Consider the following 19,656-nt stretch of genomic DNA (forward strand, 5'->3'; position numbering starts at 1 on the left):
GTCGGAGCTCTAGAAATATGCCCGCGTTTCTGACTTGGAATTTCGAGTTGAATGACCATTCAAAACGATTTTCCCAGTCTGAGCTTATTTTTTTTCCAGAGTTGCCAGTTGTATTGAACGCAGTGAAGTCGGAAGTCAGAGATTTCCAAGTTCCCAGTTGTCTTGAACGCGGCAGTAGCCTAGTCGCAAGTGGGAAGATTTTTATAACCATAATGCAACACACTTTGAAGACTTGACAAAAGTGATCCGCTCGAACGCGCCCAATGATTTAGGCTACATAAATGAATGAACAATTGCTGATATTTTCTTACCCTTTGCACGGTCAACAGGTTTGTTAATATTGTGAGAAAGCATTTCGGTCACCGTGTGAGCAGCGTTGACGCTCTCTTACTGAACCTTGTGCGCTATGCAGTTTGATAAAGCCTGCCTATGGTCGTATAAAATAATGATAATAAAGAAGTGTTGGAGCGCCACCTGGAGGAATACTGCTTCATCGTCTTGCTTTTGGGTTGTCAGTAGTTACCACAGCCACGAAGTCAAAAGTGTATATCGTAAAAATGTATTAATACAAATAATAGTTTTCTGGTCTTAATTTAAGGTTAGCAGTGTGGTTATGGTTAAGGTCAGGGTTGGGTTTAAAGTCTTATTTTAAGAAKAATTGTAGAAGTTGGCGGGGGTTAGCCAATTATGTTTTTGTGGTTGTGGTAACTAGTGACGACCATCAACATGTGTGGAAATAACAACAACAACACGGCGAGCCGGGGGCTCACCTACGATGGTTGTAATCTTTTCAGACAAACACCACCAGTGTTATCAACGCTAAATTGCAAAAGCAAAACATACGATCTAAAGAGGATAACCCAGGACCCAGAGGTAAGTGGGCTACAAAACATCGTCGCAGTATTACACGCTAGCTAGCTGTTACTACGCAGTTACAAGTTCATCCATGCCAGCACGCCCAAGTAGACTGAATTGTTGCTTGTTGGCACAAAAAAACATAGAAATTAGTCAACCGGACAAGTTATTGAACAACATCTTATGCAGGATGAATAAAGAACATAATAATACATATGTATGTGATCCTTTTTGATGACATGTCGTTTGTACTCTAGTTTATAATCTGTTTTGTTTGTGTTCAACCAAAGACTAACAATGTCAATGCTCTTTAGTAGAATATGCTTTTATCACCACATACACCTTTAATCCTGCAAATTAGCCCATAGTTATTTGTAGACGCACAGTCAATTTAATGCTGCATATGCCATAGACAGGATGTGGTTGTCTCTGGGGTGGAGCTAAACCTTTATTGACTGATTGTAATGACTCTTATCTTCTAGATTTTGTAGCCAGCTTCATCAGGACCAAAATTGAAATCAAGTCATGAGAGGATGAATACAGTGTTGCCAACTCCTCAGTAAGGAAAGTAGCTATTGGCTGTCCTAAAAGTCGCRAAATGACGTCATCGCCTAATTTGCATAATTGGKCATGTGCATGTAATTGTGATGGACGCTGTAGGAATAATGTCGTGGGAGAGACAAAAAGTGAGTTAAAAACACCCTAAATATGTTTAGAACTGCATATTAACTTCTGTCATTCTTGTTTTTTTAGATGTCACAATTCCATCTAAATGGACCAAAAAGAGACAATAGAAAAAACTGTCAATAGCATTGTGAGAAAATTATGGTAACTAGTCTGGCCCTAATTCGTTTAAAAAACATTTTTTTATGTAAGCCAAGGCGGGATCAGCCAGCAGCGGCTTCCCGCATGCGCGATTCATTTGCAGTCTGGACTCGAAGGAGTTAACATCTCCTGCTCTGACTGTTGCGTGAGTACTGGGCCGTCTGTGAGTGCTTTGGGACAGGGGTGGGGCCCACGGCAGCATATATAGCAAAATTGGCAACACTGGATGAATGGCTACAGCCAGTCCATATCACACCCCCCAAAGACTGATGTCATTGGTGTTGTTTGTACTCTGCAGCCACATACCTGTGAATGCATGTACATCAAACTGTGCATGGCAGTTCACACTTCAGTGTCACACACGCATGAACTCATCAGCCCTTCAAGGATAATTAACATATTGGTATTACTAAAACATGCATAATAATTTGTAGCTCTGTAATATTATTGATTATCCGTAATGATCTCTCCTTGTAACATGAATGTTGCCCTCCAGCYCTTGAATGTATTTTAAGTTGGGAAATGTATGCAATCTATTTTGGAGGCCTTGGACCCCCTCACATTGTCATAGATGTTGAAACACAGCATTTGCAAGGCACATGCTAGTGTGGGTATAGTTGCGTCTGTGGACACAGATTAAGTTGAAGTGGAACCTCCCTGTTTAAAAAAAAATTCTCCCTACTGAACACAACCGTATCGTGATTCTGCCCCTGTAGGAACGTTGCTGTTCTACCAACTAGGCCTGCTGTATGGCGGTGTGGTGGAACATCACTTACACCCAGCGCTCTCTGGGATATTAACCTGGTTTCCCTGCTTATGCTGGCTCCCTTCATGAAGCACCCTTTGAAGGCTGTGCTGAAGGGGGTCACCAACGATCCCATGGACTTCTCGGTGATACCATGTTCCTTTCCTACCTTAAAAGTACTTTGTGAAAACTGCTGGCGTAAAAATGTCTTTATAAATAGATATGACTGATTATATCTGCCTGCTGAAAGAATGATATTGGTTGTGTTCCAATTCTTCCCCCTTCTCTCAGAAGTGTGCACTCGTAGAGAATCGGACTGCAGCAATTATTTTTGCTCTGTCCCGCAACGAGAAAATTGTTTAGAGATGATTCGTTGAGGAAACTTCTGTAGCCTGGTGTCCTTGATCAACCATATCTAAACTATTCGGTATCACCAAAATAACGTTTCCAGTCAACAGAGGCATACCCAAGTGGCGCAGCGGTCTAAAGGCACTGCAATGCTAGACGTGTCACTACAGACCCTGGTTCGTTACCAGGCTTTGTCACAACCGGCCGTGATCGGGAGTCCCATAGGGCGGCCCACAATTGGCCCAGGGTTGTCTGGCATAGGGGAGGGTTTGCCCGGGGGTAGGCCATCATTGTAAATAAGAATTTGTCTTTAACTGGTTTGCCTAGTTAATTAAAAAATATATTTTTTAATTGTATCTCTAGGAACAATACTTTCGATTCGACATGTTGAATGTGTCCTCCCATTTTCCACCTGTGGGCTGCAATTGTATTCCATTCTAYACCACGCAGTCACGCGAGAGTAAACTACAACGTAATCTCCCACTTCTACAAATGGAAAATGGGAGACCTTGGATAAACGCTTAGTTTAGCGCAGAAAACGTGGTAATTAAAATATGTCGAACATTGGACTGTTGAACACTACAGCTCCCTACTACATCGCACAGTTCAGGCTTGATCTAATTTATCTCTACAGAAACTGCGCATTGAGCTCACTGAAATAAGAAATTAACAAAATGGAATTAAAATWATTGAACCGACGTCGGTCTACTGATTGAGAGAAGATCAAGTCTATCAGCCCAACAGATGTCTCCTTATAGCGCGAGCGCACTGCCTGCTCCACTGACCTGTTGCTGGCTTTAGCCCATGGGTCTCCAACAGGTAGCCCATCAATTGGCTGCCAATTATCAAATAAAATGATCTTGTCCATATCTCATATAACCCCCTGTCTTATCTAGAGAGCATGCACCAAAACCACATGTAAGTTTGCTATTTATCACAGAGTTTTTTTGTGACAAAACATTGGTGGAGTTGAAATTGCGATGGAAGCCTATTTAACTTATCGTCGCTTTTGGATGAAAACCTCATCTCCAAATCATAAACTTTTTAGGAAATGGAAAAAGCTGCCATAATCTACCATTAATAATGAACATGCTATTTTGAATAAATGTTCTTGGTCCTAGAGTCATGAAATGTTCAGAGTACATTCAGGGGGTTACTGCTTTCAAAACACCTAAAAATATGAAAATTGGTTTAACATTGAGTTATGAAGTTTTCATCAGTGACGTTTGTGTTTTTATTCGGTACATGGGAACTTAACAACAACATATTTTTTGTGTGCACTACGTCATCACTCACAGCCTTTTTGTCCACAACAAGTCAGTTTGATGGAAACACACCTCTGGTGGGAAAATGTGCATATTGTTTTTATGGAGATTTTAGAATATTTGCTTGAAAATCTAGTTTTAAGAATAGCAACAAAACTGGCTCTTCATTTGTAGCTCTTTTAAGTCATGTTTAAGCTCTTATTGTTGGTGAAAGGACTATTTATTTAGCCATGATGTCCCATAGAGGTCAGAAGACCTCTTTTCCAAAGCCTGTATCCACAAAGCATCTGAGTAGGAGCGCTGATCTAGGATCTGTCCATATAATCTTATTCATTATGATCTAAAAGGCTAAACAGATACTAGAGCAGCACTCTTACTCAAAGATGCTTTGTGGATATGGGCCCTGGACTATGTATAACTCTCATTACAGCTGTTGTGTACAGTACACTGCATGCCAGGCACAGAGTGGCTTTACTTGGACTCCTTAATTCACACATTTTAAATCACCATCTGTTTATGTATAAAACAAAATGTTTGCCATTCTCAGTGTGTGGTATGTACCATCAGTGATGCACAGAGGGAAACAGACAGACAGCCGTCCCTCAGATAAAGATTAGACTTGGCTCATCGTTACAGGGGAATGTAGGTAAACAGGCTGGATGCAGTGTTTTACATGTTGTGATTGAGTCAAGCCCTCCGCTGTGTTATAGACCCTTATGTGCTGCGGACATCTGGGCCGGTATTGACGAAGCGTGTCAAAGTAGGAGTGCTGATCTAGAATCAGTACCCCCCCCATGTCCATATAATCTTATTCATTATGACTGACAAGGCATAACTGATCCTAAATCAACACCCCTACTCTGAGATGGTTTGATWACGCAGGCCCTGGTCTGTATGTTATAACCAGTGCCTGCATGGGTTTATCTAACACGAGTCGGTGACAGACAATGAAGCCTTGTGGTGTGAGAAATGTTAAGACTGTTAGGATGTCAGTCTAGACTATAGTGACTACCAATCTAGGGACACATTACACTGCATGTTCTATGTAATGTGGTTAATGGAGTGTTTTTAAATGGAGTGTTCATTAAAGTTTATACAAGAGTGCAAAAGCATTCAGACCACTTGGATTTCTTCACATTTGTTTGTGTTACAAAGTGGGATTAAAATGGATTTAATTGTCTTTTTTTTTGTCAACAATATGCACACACACACACTCATAGTGGAAGATAAATTATATATATTTTTAAAGATAAATAAAATATGAATAACTAAGTATTCRGCCCCTTTTTTGTTTAGCAAGCCTAAATTAGTTCAGGAGTAAAATGGGCAAATATTGCACAATCCTGGTGTGCAAAGCTCTCATAGACTCAATGCCCAAAGTGTTTCTAACAGGTTTCAACTCAGGGAGCTGAATACGACTATATTTTAGTTAATATCCTTTTTTTATTAATCTTTTAAAAAGTGTTAGAATTTTTCTTCCACTTTGACATTACAGATGATTTTGTGTAGATTGTTGACAAAAAAATTACAAATCAATTTGAATCCCACTTTGTAACACAATAAAATGTGAAGAAATCCAAGGGGTCTGAATATTTTCGCAAGGCACTGTAGTTTTGTGATTTAACGCGTGAAGAAATGTGTTCCACGTCTTTAATCACCAGTGGAATGCAATAAGTGTTAATGTTGGTTAGCTAAGTGGTTGGTTTAAAAAGGGCTTGAATTTAGATTGTTGCGCTGACCAATAATTTGCTTTAATTGAAGCTCAATGTTAAATTAAAGTCTCCCTACCATAATATCTAAGCCAATATGACACCAATGTCGATGAAAATTTTCAAATCATCTTGATTGGAGGTACACAATGCACTCCCTGCCTCTTGTGAGCCGTCCGGCCATTACAGAGAACCACATACTTGATTTTTAACAGGGTCGTTAGCATTAGGGGAAAAAATATATATATTTCTAGCCCCGACCTAGCTCAACATCTAGGCGTCAGATAAGAACAAGACTACAGCATCCATAAAGTGACCATTAGACTTGCCACCTTTCGGACTGAATAAGTTTGTAGGGGCAATAGTTTTGATTAAATGTATTCTGTCCATTAAGAACCAATGATGTGCTACCTTTTTGTAGCATTTCTGACAATGCTAACATCTTTTTTAGCCTAAGCTCAGTTCTAACACCGTGTCGATCAACTCCGTTGCTCTGCAACAACACAGCTMCTTGCACAAGGCTGCCAATCAGAAGTGTATGGAACAAACCTAGGCTAATGTAGATAGCTAGCTATATAGTGGTATTCAAGCTGATGTTAATCAATAAATGCAAACAGATATTTTGATTAGCTAGCTAACTAACGTTAGCTTGCTTGTTCAAAGTCCAACAGTTAGCCTCTGTAGCTAGGTAACATCAGTCAGCTAAAAGCTAGCTAGCTACTGAACAGGGAAAGAAACGTAGCTAGCTATATTTGGTTCTGGAAAGTTTTTACACAAATTACTTAAGTCATTTGCTAGCTAGCTAGATAGAGCCAGAACACAACAGCTGACCTTGTCACAGAAGCTAGCCAATGCTAGCTAGCTCATGTCCAAATGCTAGTCCTACATTCCACAAAACATAGGTAGCTAGCTAATGTACATCAGTTCAAAACCAACACCAACTTTGGGCAAATTGCCACGCTGCTACCTTTACATTGGCGTGTATTCATGGATGCCTTGACTTATTCCACACACTGTATATACACTTTCTATTGTGTTATTGACTGTACGTTTGTTTATTCCATGTGTAACTCGGTGTTGTTTTTGTCGCACTGCTTTGCTTTATCTTGGCCAGGTCTCAGTTGTAAATGTGAACTTGTTCTCAACTGGCCTACCTGGTGAAATATTTATTTTTWWTTTTTTTATTTTTTTGTGTTATAGCCTGAATTTAAAATGAATAAAAAATTCAAAGCCAATAAATGTTTTGCACACAATACCCCATAATGAATATCTCATTTACATACAGTACCAGTCAAGTTTGAACACACGTACTCATTCAAGGGTTTTTCTTTTCTTTTTACTATTTTCTACATTGTAGAATAATAGTGAAGACATCAACACTATGAAATAACACATCATGTACAGTCGTGGCCAAAAGTTGAGAATGACACAAATATATATTTTCACAAAGTCTGCTGCCTCAGTTTGTATGATGGCAATTTGCATATACTCCAGAATGTTATGAAGAGTGATCAGATGAATTGCAATGAATTGCAAAGACCCTCTTTGCTATGCAATTTAACTGAATCCCCCAAAAACATTTCCACTGCATTTCAGCCCCGCCACAAAAGGACCAGCTGACATCATGTCAGTGATTCTCTCGTTAACACAGGTGTGAGTGTTGACGAGGACAGGGCTGGAGATCACTCTGTCATGCTGATTGAGTTAGAATAACAGACTGCAAGCTTCAAAAGGAGGGTGGTGGTTGGAATCATTGTTCTTCCTCTGTCAACCATGGTTATCTGCAAGGAAACACGTGCCTTCATCATTGCTTTGCACAAAAAGGGCTTCACAGGCAAGGATTTTGCTGCCAGTAAGATTGCACCTAAATCAACCATTTATCGGATCATCAAGAACTTCAAGGAGAGCGGTTCAATTGTTGTGAAGAAGGCTTCAGMGCGCCCAAGAAAGTCCAGCAAGCGCCAGGACCGTCTCCTAAAGTTGATTCAGCTGCGGGATCGCGGCACCACCAGTACAGAGCTTGCTCAGGAATGGCAGCAGGTAGGTGTGAGTGCATCTGCACGCACAGTGAGGCAAAGACTTTTGGAGGATGGCCTGGTGTCAAGAAGGGCAGCAAAGAAGCCACTTCTCTCCAGGAAAAACATCAGGGACAGACTGATATTCTGCAAAAGGTACAGGGATTGGACTGCTGAGGACTGGGGTAAAGTAATTTTCTCTGAATCCCCTTTCCAATTGTTTGGGGCATCCGGAATAAAGCTTGTCTGGAGAAGACAAGGTGAGCGCTACCATCAATCCTGTGTCATGCCAACAGGAAAGCTTCCTGAGACCATTCATGTTTAGGGTTGCTTCTCAACCAATGGAGTGGGCTCACTCACAATTTTGCCTAAGAACGCAGCCATGAATAAAGAATGGTACCAACACATCCTCCGAGCGCAACTTCTCCKAACCTTCCAGGAACAGTTTGGTGATGAACAGTGCCTTTTCCAGCATGATGGAGCACCTTGCCATAAGGCAAAAGAGATGACTAAAGTGGCTCGGGGAACAAAACATTGATATTTTGGGTCCATGGCCAGGAAACTCCCCAGACCTTAATCCCATTGAGAACTTGTGGTCAATCCTCAAGAAGCGGGTAGACAAACAAAAACCCACAAATTCTGACAAACTCCAAGCATTGATTATGCAAGGATGGGCTGCCATCAGTCAGGATGTGGCCCAGAAGTTAATTGACAGCATGTCAGGGGGGATTGCAGAGATCTTGAAAAAGAAGGATCAACACTGCAAATGTTGACTTTGCATCAACTTCATGTAATTGTCAATAAAAGCCTTTGACACTTATAAAATGCTTGTAATTATACTTCAGTATTCCATAGTAACATCTGACAAAAATATCTAAAGACACTGAAGCAGCAAACTTTGTGAAAATTCATATTTGTGTCATTCTCAAAACTTTTGGCCATGACTGTAGTAGGCAAAAAAGTGTTAAACAAATAAAAATATATTTTATATTTGAGATTCTTCAAAGTAGTCACCCTTTGCCTTGATGACAGCTTTGCACTCTCTTGGCATTCCTACACATTCCTGCAATCTCTTGGCATTCGTAACTTCTCCGCTATGCAATCCGTTTTCTGAGCTGGTCACGGGTGCACTTCAGCCACGCTCAAGCTCCTAAATGATATCATAACCGCCATCGATAAAAGACTACTGTGCAGCCGTCTTCATCGACCTGGCCAAGGCTTTCGACTCTGTCAATCACCGTATTCTTATCGGCAGACTCAACAGCTTGGTTTCTCTAATGACTGCCTCGCCTAGTTCACTAACTACTTCTCAGACAGAGTTCAGTTTAAATGAGAACTTGTTCTCAACTGGCCTACCTGGTTAAATAAAGGTGAAATGTAATTCATTTTAAAAATTCTCTCAACCAGCATCACCTGGAATGCTTTTCTAACAGTCTTGAAGGACATATGCTGAGCAGTTGTTGGCTGCTTTTCCTTCACTCTGGTTCCAACTCATCCCAAACCATCTCAATTGGGTTGAGGTCAGGTGATTGTGAAGGCCAGGTCACCTGATGCAGCACTCCATCACTCTCCTAGGTCAAATAGCTCTTACACAGCCTGGAGGTGGGTTGGGTCATTGTCTTGTTGAAAAACAAATGATAGTGGGACTAAGCCCAAACCAGATGGGATGGCGTATCGCTGCAGAARGCTGTGGTAGCCATGCTGGTTAAGTGTGCCTTGAATTCTAAATAAATCACAGACAGTGTCATCAGCAAAGCACCCCCACACCATCACACCTCCTCCTCCATGCTTCACGGTGGGAACCACACATGCGGAAATCCTCCGTTCACCCACACCACGACGGTTGGAACCAAAAATCAGACCAAAGAACACATTTCCACGGGTCTAATGTCCATTGCTCGTGTTTCTTGGCTCAAGCAAGTCTCTTCTTATTATTGGTGTCCTTTAGTTGTGGTTTCTTTGCAGGAATTCGACCATGAAGGCCTGATTCACACAGTCTCCTCTGAACAGTTGATGTTGAGATGTGTCTGTTACTTGAACTCTGTGAAGCATTTATTTGGGCTGCAATTTCTGAGGCTGGTAACTCTTATGAACTTATTCTCTGCAGCAGAGGTAACTCTGGGTCTTACATTCCTGTGGCGGTCCTCATGAGAGCCAGTTTCATCATAGCGCTTGATGGTTTTTGCGACTGCACTTGTAGAAACTTTCAATGTTCTTCAAATGTTCCGGATTGACTGACCTTCATGTCTTAAAGTAATGATGGACTGTCGTTTCTCTTTGCTTATTTGAGCTGCTGTTGCCATAATATGGACTTGGTCTTTTACTAAATAGGGCTATCTTCTGTATTCCAAATACAATGCTATTTCTCTGTAAACAAATTTAACAGACTTTCAGCATGCTTATAGAGAAGGGCACTCAACATGTACTGCACTGACACAAATGACTGATGATTGGTTAAAATACATTGATAATAAGAAGATTGTGGGAGCTGTACTGTTAGATTTCAGTGCAGCCTTTGACATCATTGACCATAACCTGTTGTTGAAAAAAACGTATGTGTTATGGCTTTTCAATCTCTGCGATATCGTGGATTCAGAGCTATCTATCTAATAGAACTCAAAGGGTTTTCTTTAAGGGAAACTTCTCTGTCAAACATGTAAAGTGTGGTGTACCGCAGGGCAGCTCTCAAGGCACTCTACTCTTTTCTGTTTTTACCAATGACCTGCCACTGGCATTAAACAAAGCATGTGCGTCCTGTATGCTGATGATTCAACCATATACACATCAGCAACCACAGCTATTGAAGTCACTGAAACTTTTAACAAAGAATGTTTTGGAATGGGTGGCCAGTAATAAACTGGTCCTGAACATCTCTTAAACTAAGAGCATTGTATTTGGTACAAATCATTCCCTAAGTTCTAGACCTCAGCTGAATCATCTGGTAATGAATGGTGTGGCTGTTGAACAAATTGAGAAGACTAAATGACTTGGTGTTACCTTAGATTGTAAACTGTCATGGTCAAAACGTATAGATTAAATGGTTGTAAAGATGGGGAGAGGTCTGGCCGTAATGAAGAGATGCTCTGCTTTTTTGACACCACACTCCAAAAAGCAAGTTCTGCAGGCTCTAGTTTTATCTAATCTTGATTATTGTCCAGTCGTGTGGTCCAGTGCTGCAAGGAAAGACATAGTTAAGCTGCAGCTGGCCCAGAACAGAGCTGCACATCTTGATCTATAGTGATCAGAGGGCTGATATAAATACTATGCATGCCAGTCTCTCTTGGCTAAGAGTTGAGGAGAGACTGACTGCATCACTTCTTCTTTTTATAAGAAACATTGTGTTAAATCCCAAATTGTTTGCATCGTCAACTTACACACAGCTCTGACACACACACTTATCCCACCAGACATGCCACCAGGGGTCTTTTCACAATCCCCAAATCCAGAACGAATTCAAGAAAGCGTACGGTATTATATAGAGCCCTTATTGCATGAACTTCCTTCCATCTCATATTGCTCAAATAAAAATCAAACCTGGTTTCAAAAAACAGATCAAGCAACACCTCACGGCACAACACCTCTCCCCTATTTGACCTAGATAGTTTGTGTGTATGTGTTGGCATTGATATGTATGCTACATGTGCCTTTACATTTTTTTTAATGTAGTTCTGTCCTTGAGTTGTTTTTGTCTATTGATATTATGTTTCATGTTTTGTGTGGAACCCAGGAAGAGTAGATGCKGCTTTTGCAACAGCTAATGGGGATCCTAATAAAATACAAAATTCCCCTACCTTGTCACAACACAACTGATTGGCTCAAACACATTAAGAAGGAAAGAAATTCCACAAATGAACTTTTAACAAGACACACATGTTAAATGCATTCCAGGTGACTACCTTATGAAGCTGGTTGAGAGAATGCCAAGCGTGTGCAAAGCTGTCATCAAGTCAAAGGGTAGCTACTTTGAAGAATCTCAAATATAAAATATATTTTGATTTGTTTAACACTTTTGGTTAATACATGATTCCATGTGTTATTTCATAGTTTTAATGACTTCACTATTATTCTACAATGTAGAAAATAGTAAAAATTAATAGTTGAATAGGAATGAATAGTTTTTCCAAACTTTTGATTGGTACTGTAAGTATTCACACACCTGAGTCAATACATGTTAGATTCACCTTTGACATCAACAAAATCTGTGTGTCTTTCTGGGTAAGTCTCTAAGAGCTTAACACACCTGGATTGTACAATAGTTAAATAAATTTTTTAAATGTCCCTTTAAAAAAAAAAAAAGTTTAAGCTCAGTCAAGTTGGTTATTGATAATTGCTAAACAGCCAGTATTTCCATACATTTTGAAGTATATTTAAGTCAAAACTGTAACTAGGCTACTCAGTSTCATTCAATTTCGTCTTCGTAAGAAAATCCTGTGTATATTTCAATCAGTCAATCAAATGTATTATTAAGATCATTTTACATCAGCCAATGTCACAAAGTGCTGTACAGAAACCCAGCCTAAAACCCCAAACAGCAAGCAATGCAGAAGCACGGTGGCTAGGAAAAACTCCCTAGAAAGGCAGGAACCTAGGAAGAAACCTAGAGATGAACCAGGCTCTGAGGTGTGGCCAGTCCTCTTCTGGCTGTGCCGGGTGGAGATTATAACAGTACATGGCCAAGATTTTCAAACGTTCATAGATGGCCAGCAGGGTCAAATAATAATAATCACAGTGGTTGTAGAGGGTGCAACAGGTCTGTATCTCAGGAGTAAATGTCAGTTGGCGTTTCATAGCCAAGCATTCAGAGTTAGAGACAGCAGGTGTGGTAGTGAGAGAGAGAGTCAAAAACAACAGGTCCGGGACACGGTAGCACGTCCGGTGAACAGGTCATGATTCCATAGCCGCAGGCAGAACAGCTGAAACTGGAGCAGCAGCACGACCTGGTGGACTGGGGACAGCAAGGAGTCATCAGGCCAGGTAGTCCTGAGACATGGTCCTAGGGTCAGGTCCTCCGAGAGAAGAGAAAGAGAGAGAGAGAATTGGAGGGAGCATACTTAAATTCACACAGGACATCGGATAAGACAGGAGAAATACTCCAGATATAACAGACTGACCCTAGCCCCCCYACACATAAACAATTGCAGCGAGACTGTGGCCACGTCCGACTATACCCCCAGACAGGGCCAACCGGGCAGGATATAACRCCACGCACTTTGCCAAAGCACAGCCAACCAGCACAGCTATCCACACCACCAACCAGCACAGCTATCTTRAACCACCAACTTACTACCCTGAGACAAGGCCGAGTATAGCCCACGAAGATCTCCCCCACGGCACGAACCCGAGGCGGGCGCCAACCAGGAAGATCACGTCAGTGACTCAACCCACTCAAGTGACGCTCCCCTCCTTGGGACACCATGGAAGAGCACCAGTAATCCAGTGATTTGAGACAGAGAATCSCAGTGGAGAGAGGGGAACCGGCCAGGCAGAGACAGCAAGGGTTGTTCATCGCTCCAGTGCCTTTCCGTTCACCTTCACACCCCTGGGCCAGACTACAGTCAATCATAGGACCTACTGAAGAGATGAGTCTTCAATAAAGACTTAAAGGTCGAGACCGAGTCTGCGTCTCCATAAAAATGGAGCTCCATAGGAGAAAGCCCTGCCTCCAGCTGTTTGCTTAGAAATTRTAGCGACAATAAGGAGGCCTGCATCTTGTGACCGTAGCGTACGTGTAGGTATGTACGGCAGGACCAAATCGAAWAGATAGATAGGAGCAAGCCCATGTAATGCTTTGTAGGTTGACAGTAAAACCTTCGATTGATCCCTAGCCTTAACAGGAAGCCAGTGTAAAGAGGTTAGCACTGGAGTAATATTATTTTAAAAATTGGTTCTAGTCAAGATTCTAGCAGGTCGATGTTTGGCCTTTTCAAGAGAGGCTTTATTACTGCCACTTGTAGTGTGTTTGGTACACATCCGGTAGATAGGGAGCTGTTTATTATGTTCAACATAGGAGGGCCAAGCATAAGAAGCAGCTCTTTCAGTAGGTTAGTTGGAATAATGTCCAGTATGCAGCTTAAAGGTTTAGAGGCCAAGACAATTTTCATCGATGTGTCAAGAGATATATAAAAAATATATTAAAAACTTGAGTGTCTCCCTTGTTCCTAGGTCCTGGCAGTGTTGTGCAGACTCAGGACAACTGAGCTTTGGAGAAATACGCAGCTTTCTAATGATCATGATCTTTTCGTRAAAGAAGTTCARGAATTTATRACTGCTGAAGTGAAAGCCATCCTCTCTTGGGGAATGCTGCTTTTTAGWTAGCTTTGTGACAGTATCAAAAATAAATGTAGGATTGTTCTTATTTCCCTCAATTAAGTTGGAAAATAGGATGATCAAACAGCAGTGAGGGCTCTTCGATACTGCAKGGTACTGTCTTTCCAAGCTAGTCGGAAGACTTCCAATTTGGTGTAGCGCCATTTCCGTTCCAATTTTCTGGAAGCTTGCTTCAGGGCTCMGGMWTTTTCTGTATACCAGGGAGCTAGTTTCTTATGACAKATGTTTTTAGGGGTGCGACTGCATCTAGAGTATTACGCAAGGTTAAATGTAGTTCCTCAGTTAGGTGGTTAACCGATTGTTTTACTCTGACGTCCTTGGGTAGGTGGAGGGAGTCTGGAAGGGCATCTAGGAATCTTTGGGTTGTCTGAGAATTTATAGCACGGCTTTTGAGGATCCTTGGTTGGGGTCTGAGCAGATTATTTGTTGTGATTGCAAACGTAATAAAATGGTGGTCCGATAMTCCAGGATTATGAGGAAAAACATTTAGATCCACAATATTTATACCACGGGACAAAACTAGGTCCAGAGTAGGTCTGGAGACATGTTGGACAAAACCCACTATACGGGACTTGCTAAATGTACAGTAGCCCTTATCCAGCTATCCAGTTAGCTAAACACTCATTCAAATAACTCTGTGGGAAGCAGGATGCCGTTTTGGAAGTTTACTTGGATCACATTGTGAAACTGTAACAAACACAAAAGTACATGTTTTCAGTTACAGTAGTGTAGAGCGCATAATGTCTTCCACAATAACTGCACTAAATGAATGAAATAAGGAATAAGAGTACTCAATCTGAAGCCAAATATAAAATAAAGTTACTAGAATGCAACTGTATGCTTGATATTACTCAGCTAGATATCCCTATGGAGAAATAGCATTGAAGCTAATGCAAAGTAGCGAACAGCTAACTCAATTATTAATCTTTTACAGAAACATGAAAATTGTGARAAACATTTATCTTGTGTTAATAAACAAATGTACMTACAGACATTGCATCATACAAAGTTTATAAAGATGGATTGTAACTACTCTCACATCTTATACATTGCTTTACTTCTGAAACTGCTTCCTGTCACATGACACAAACAGGTAAATTCTAGACTGCTYAACTTAAACTGKCACTAGGGGMTGCTAAACAACTAACAGGTCCAGAACACCCACTGAGTCGATGATGGCTCCGAAAGCRTTTTGGAGGAGGTCTGTGGACTTTTCCATGTGAATATTAAAGTCACCAAAAATMTGAATATTATCTGCCATGACTACAAGGTCCAATAGGAATTCAGGGAACTCAGTGAGGAACGCTGTATGCGYSCCAGGAGGCCTGTAAACAGTAGCTATAAAAAGTGATTGAGTAGGCTGCWTAGATTTCATGACWAGAAGCTCAAAAGACAAACGCAGTAAAAACATAATAATTGTAAATTGAAATTTGGTATCGTAAATGTTAGCAACACCTCCGCCTTTGCGGGTTGCGCAGGGGATATGGTCACTAGTGTAACCAGGAGGWYAGGCCTCATTTAACACAGTAAATTCATCAGGCTTAAGCCATGATAGTCAGGCCAATCACATCAAGTTTATGATCAGTGATTAGTTCATTGACTATAACTGCCTTGGAAGTGAGGGATCTAACATTAAGTAGCCCTATTTTGAGATGTGAGATATCACAATCTCTTTCAATAATGACAGGAATGGAGGAGGTCTTTATTCCAGTGAGATTACTAAAGCGAACACTGCCATATTTAGTTTTGCCCAACCTACATTGAGGCACAGACACGGTCTCAATGGTGATAGCTGAGCTGACTACACTGACTGTGCTAGTGGCAGTCTCCACTAAGCTGGCAGGCTGCACCRTATCTCTATTTGGCCTTGTGTTCTAGATTATTGTCCTGCTGAAAGGTGAATTTGTCTCCCAGTGTCTGTTGGAAAGCAGACTGAACCAGGTTMTCCTCTAGGATTTTGCCTGTGCTTAGCTCTATTCTGTTTCTTTTTATCCCCTAAAAATCCCTAGTCCTTTCCAATGACAAGCATACCCAAAACATGATGCAGCCTCCACTATGCTTYGAAATATGAAGAGTGGTACTCAGTGATGTGGTGTGTTCGATTTGCCCCAAACATAACGCTTTGTATTCAGGWCATAAAGTTAATTTATRTTTCAGTTTTACTTTAGTGCCTTATTTCAAACAGGACGCATGTTTTGTAATAATTTTATTCCGCACAGGCTTCCTTCTTTTCACTTTGTCAGTTAGGTTAGTATTGTGGTGTAACTACAATGTTGTTGATCCATCCTCAGTAACTGTTTTAAAGTCACTATTGGCCTCATGGTGAAATCCCTGAGCAGTTTCCGTTCTCTCCAGCGACTTAGTTAGGAAGGATGTCTGTATCTTTGTAGTAACTGATACACCATCCAAAGTGTAATTAATAACTTCACCATGCGCAAAGGGATATTCAATGTCTGCTTTTTAAATTTTTACCCATCTACCAATAGGTGCCTTTCTTTGCGAGTCATTGGAAAACCTCCCTGGTCTTTGTGGTTGAATCTGTGTTGGAAATTCACTGCTCGACTGACGGACATTACAGATTATTGTATGTGTGGGGTAAAGAGATAGAGATAGTCATTCAACAATCATTTTAAACACTATTATTGCACACAGAGTGAGTCCATACAACTTATTATGTGACTTGTTAAGCACATTTTTACTCCTGAACTTATTTAGGCTTAAAATAACAAAGGGGTTGAATACTTATTGACTCGGGACATTTCAGCTTTTCATTTTTTTATTAATTTGTTAAAATGTCTCAACATAATTCCACTTTGACATTATGAGGTATTGTGTGTAGTCCAGTGACACAAAATATAAATCTAATACATGTTAAATTCAGGCTGTAACACAACAATGTGGAAAAAGTCAAGGGGTGTGAATACTTTCTGAAGGCACTGTAATGGCCAGGTCATAATCTAGCCTGGAAGAACCTGATCCCTGTGTTCATCATTCTATTTCACGTCACATTTTATGATATTTGAAGTGAAATAGAAAGGTGAACACAGAGATCAGGTTGGTTTCACCAGGCTAATCATAACCACCATTGATAATGTAATCAGTGCTGTGTGTGTGTGTGTGTGTGTGACCAACCAGTATCTTTGATGGGGGGCCAGGAGCTGATCTATGCTGCTATTCCCATCAATAGGGCTCTGATAAAGACCTCACCTCCAGCCTCACCTCTTGCCTGCTCACCAATGGTCGTCGATGACAACAGAATTAGGTAGGTTTAGTCTGACCTGTTCAAATTTCAACATAGTACCTGTTTGTGTGTCAGATATGACCTATCCTAACTGCCTTTGGTAATAGAACAGTGACTGTGTGTGTATGCATTCACAGAAACATGTATGGAGCCAGCACATGGAGACAGACGGGCTTGATACTGATGTCTCTTAATGGAGAGAGACCTGGCACTCGACATTAAAATTTTACTAGACAACTTTTACTTGTATTGTCTTTTTTTATTATTAAATTTATCAGTCAATATGAGGAGTGGGAAATCCTGTGTATTTGCACCAGGATCAGGGAACTCTTGTTGTATACAGGAAACCACACAGGAAGGTATGACCACTGACATGTTTGATAATGTAGCCCCATTACCACCAGACAGTTCTGGTAGACATTCCTGCAATCAGCCTGCCAATTGCACACTCCCTTAACTTGAGACATCTGTGGCATTGTGTTGTGTAACAAAACTGCACATTTGAGTGGCATGTTATTGTCCCCCAGCACAAGGTGCACCTGTGTAATGCTCATGCTGTTTAATCAGCTTCTTGATATTCCACACCTGTCAGGTGGATGGATTATCTTAGTAAAGGACAAATGCTCAATAACAGGGATATACATTTTTTTTTAAAGGGATATATATATGCACAAAATCTGAGAGAAATAAGCTTTTTTTATGCATATGGACATTTCTGTGATCTTTTATTTCAACTCATGAAACATGGGACTTACATGTTGTGTTTATATTTTTGTTCAGTATAGTTTTACAATGCAGAAGAATGGCATTCACAAAACTTAATGGAAGTGTGGAGGCCCATCAGAAAGATGTGTGGCTGAGGTTAACAAAATGTTCAGAGACAGAATAATTAGCAAGACTCTCCTAAACAGGATGTTCAAGGGAAAATGCTAAGTTTCAAAACACTCAAACTAACCATAATTTAGTCATGACCTGTCTTGAGGGGGAACAGAAAGCAGAGGCGTTGGCCTCTTGTGAAAGAAGTGTGTGCTCACCTGAAAGATGTTATGGATGACATGGAAAAACTCTCTCACAGGGGAAATGCGATTTATGATTGAGGAATCTCCCCGCCTTGCCAGCCAACTTCACGAACGTGTGCAGAATGTGGAGGATCTGGTGTGTCTTGGGACCCAGTTTGAGAAGGACTGGAAGCCCCACCTCTAAACTCAACCTTGTTCCCTCATCCCGGTATCCCAACAACTTTCCTGGGGCTAAACCGTCTCAACAGTTTGTGCCCAAGAACCAAGACAAGAGTCCAGTGATGTGCTGGAGGTGTAAGGTCCAACATCCTCCAGGTTCCTCCCTCTCTATGGCCAGCGTTAGGATACAGAAAAAGGTCAAAGGACAGAAGACTGACAGGCATGGGGGCTTCCATTCAATTGGGTCGGTCTCAATGCCATCCATGAAGCCTTCAGACCGCTAGCTGTCTTATTCCTATTCCTCAACAACTGTTGGTCCCCTTGACTGTTAGGAACTGGAGAAGGAAAGCCATAATGGACACAGGGTCAACTTACACCCTGATGCAGGAGCCCCTCTGGAGAAAGATGGTATTACTGCATGAGGAGCTTCGAACCTGGGAGGAAAGACCATTGTACTTGGCCGATGGAGAACCGACCAATCCCTAGGGCTGGATTGATATGGAGATAAAGCTGCATGATGAGATTATCACCCTTCCTGTGACTATTCCAGATCCGTGCCTTGCATTTGCTGTGGTCCTTGGCCTGAACTTTATGTTCTTCATTGGACTGACCAGTTTGATGTCAGAACCATCCCATTGGCTGCGCTCTGACCTTTTCAACCTGGAAATGSACTGATTTCAGGCTGAAGCGATGACTTTCCTCTACCGAACATCAATGTCATAAAGGAATCTCTGGCTGGAGCAACTATTTTCAGTCATCTGGATCTGAACAGCGGATATTGACAGGTGGCAATGGATCCCGTCAGTCAGGACAAGACTGCCTTCGTCTGCCTGTTAAGCACATGTTTACTCCTGAGTGTATTTAGGCTTGCAGTAACAAAGGAGTTGAATACTTATTGACTTGACATTTTCAGCTTTTAAATGTTTTATTAATTTGTAAACATAATTCCACTTTGACATTATGAAGTATAGTGTGTAGGCCAGTGACACAATTTCAATGGAATCCATTTTAAATTCCGMCTGTAACACAACAACATGTTGGAAAGGTCAAGTGGTGTGTATGAGTTACTGTGTCCAACACACTCCATCCACATCAAATCAAAGTTTATTTGTCACGTGCGCCGAATACAACAGGTGTAGACCTTACAG

At 41.2% G+C, this 19,656-nt stretch overlaps 1 long non-coding RNA gene across 1 annotated transcript; it reads left to right on the top strand.

Annotated features, from left to right (window-relative positions):
* The first annotated feature begins 685 nt into the window (after positions 1–685).
* LOC111982061 (uncharacterized) lies at positions 686–17,569 on the top strand. Its single transcript, XR_002879665.3, has 3 exons — positions 686–873; positions 17,277–17,351; positions 17,468–17,569. It is a non-coding gene; the product is annotated as an uncharacterized lncRNA (long non-coding RNA).
* The last annotated feature ends 2,087 nt before the right edge of the window (positions 17,570–19,656 follow it).

Source organism: Salvelinus sp. IW2-2015, linkage group LG20, assembly GCF_002910315.2.
Source record: "Salvelinus sp. IW2-2015 linkage group LG20, ASM291031v2, whole genome shotgun sequence".
NCBI lineage: Eukaryota > Metazoa > Chordata > Actinopteri > Salmoniformes > Salmonidae > Salvelinus > Salvelinus sp. IW2-2015.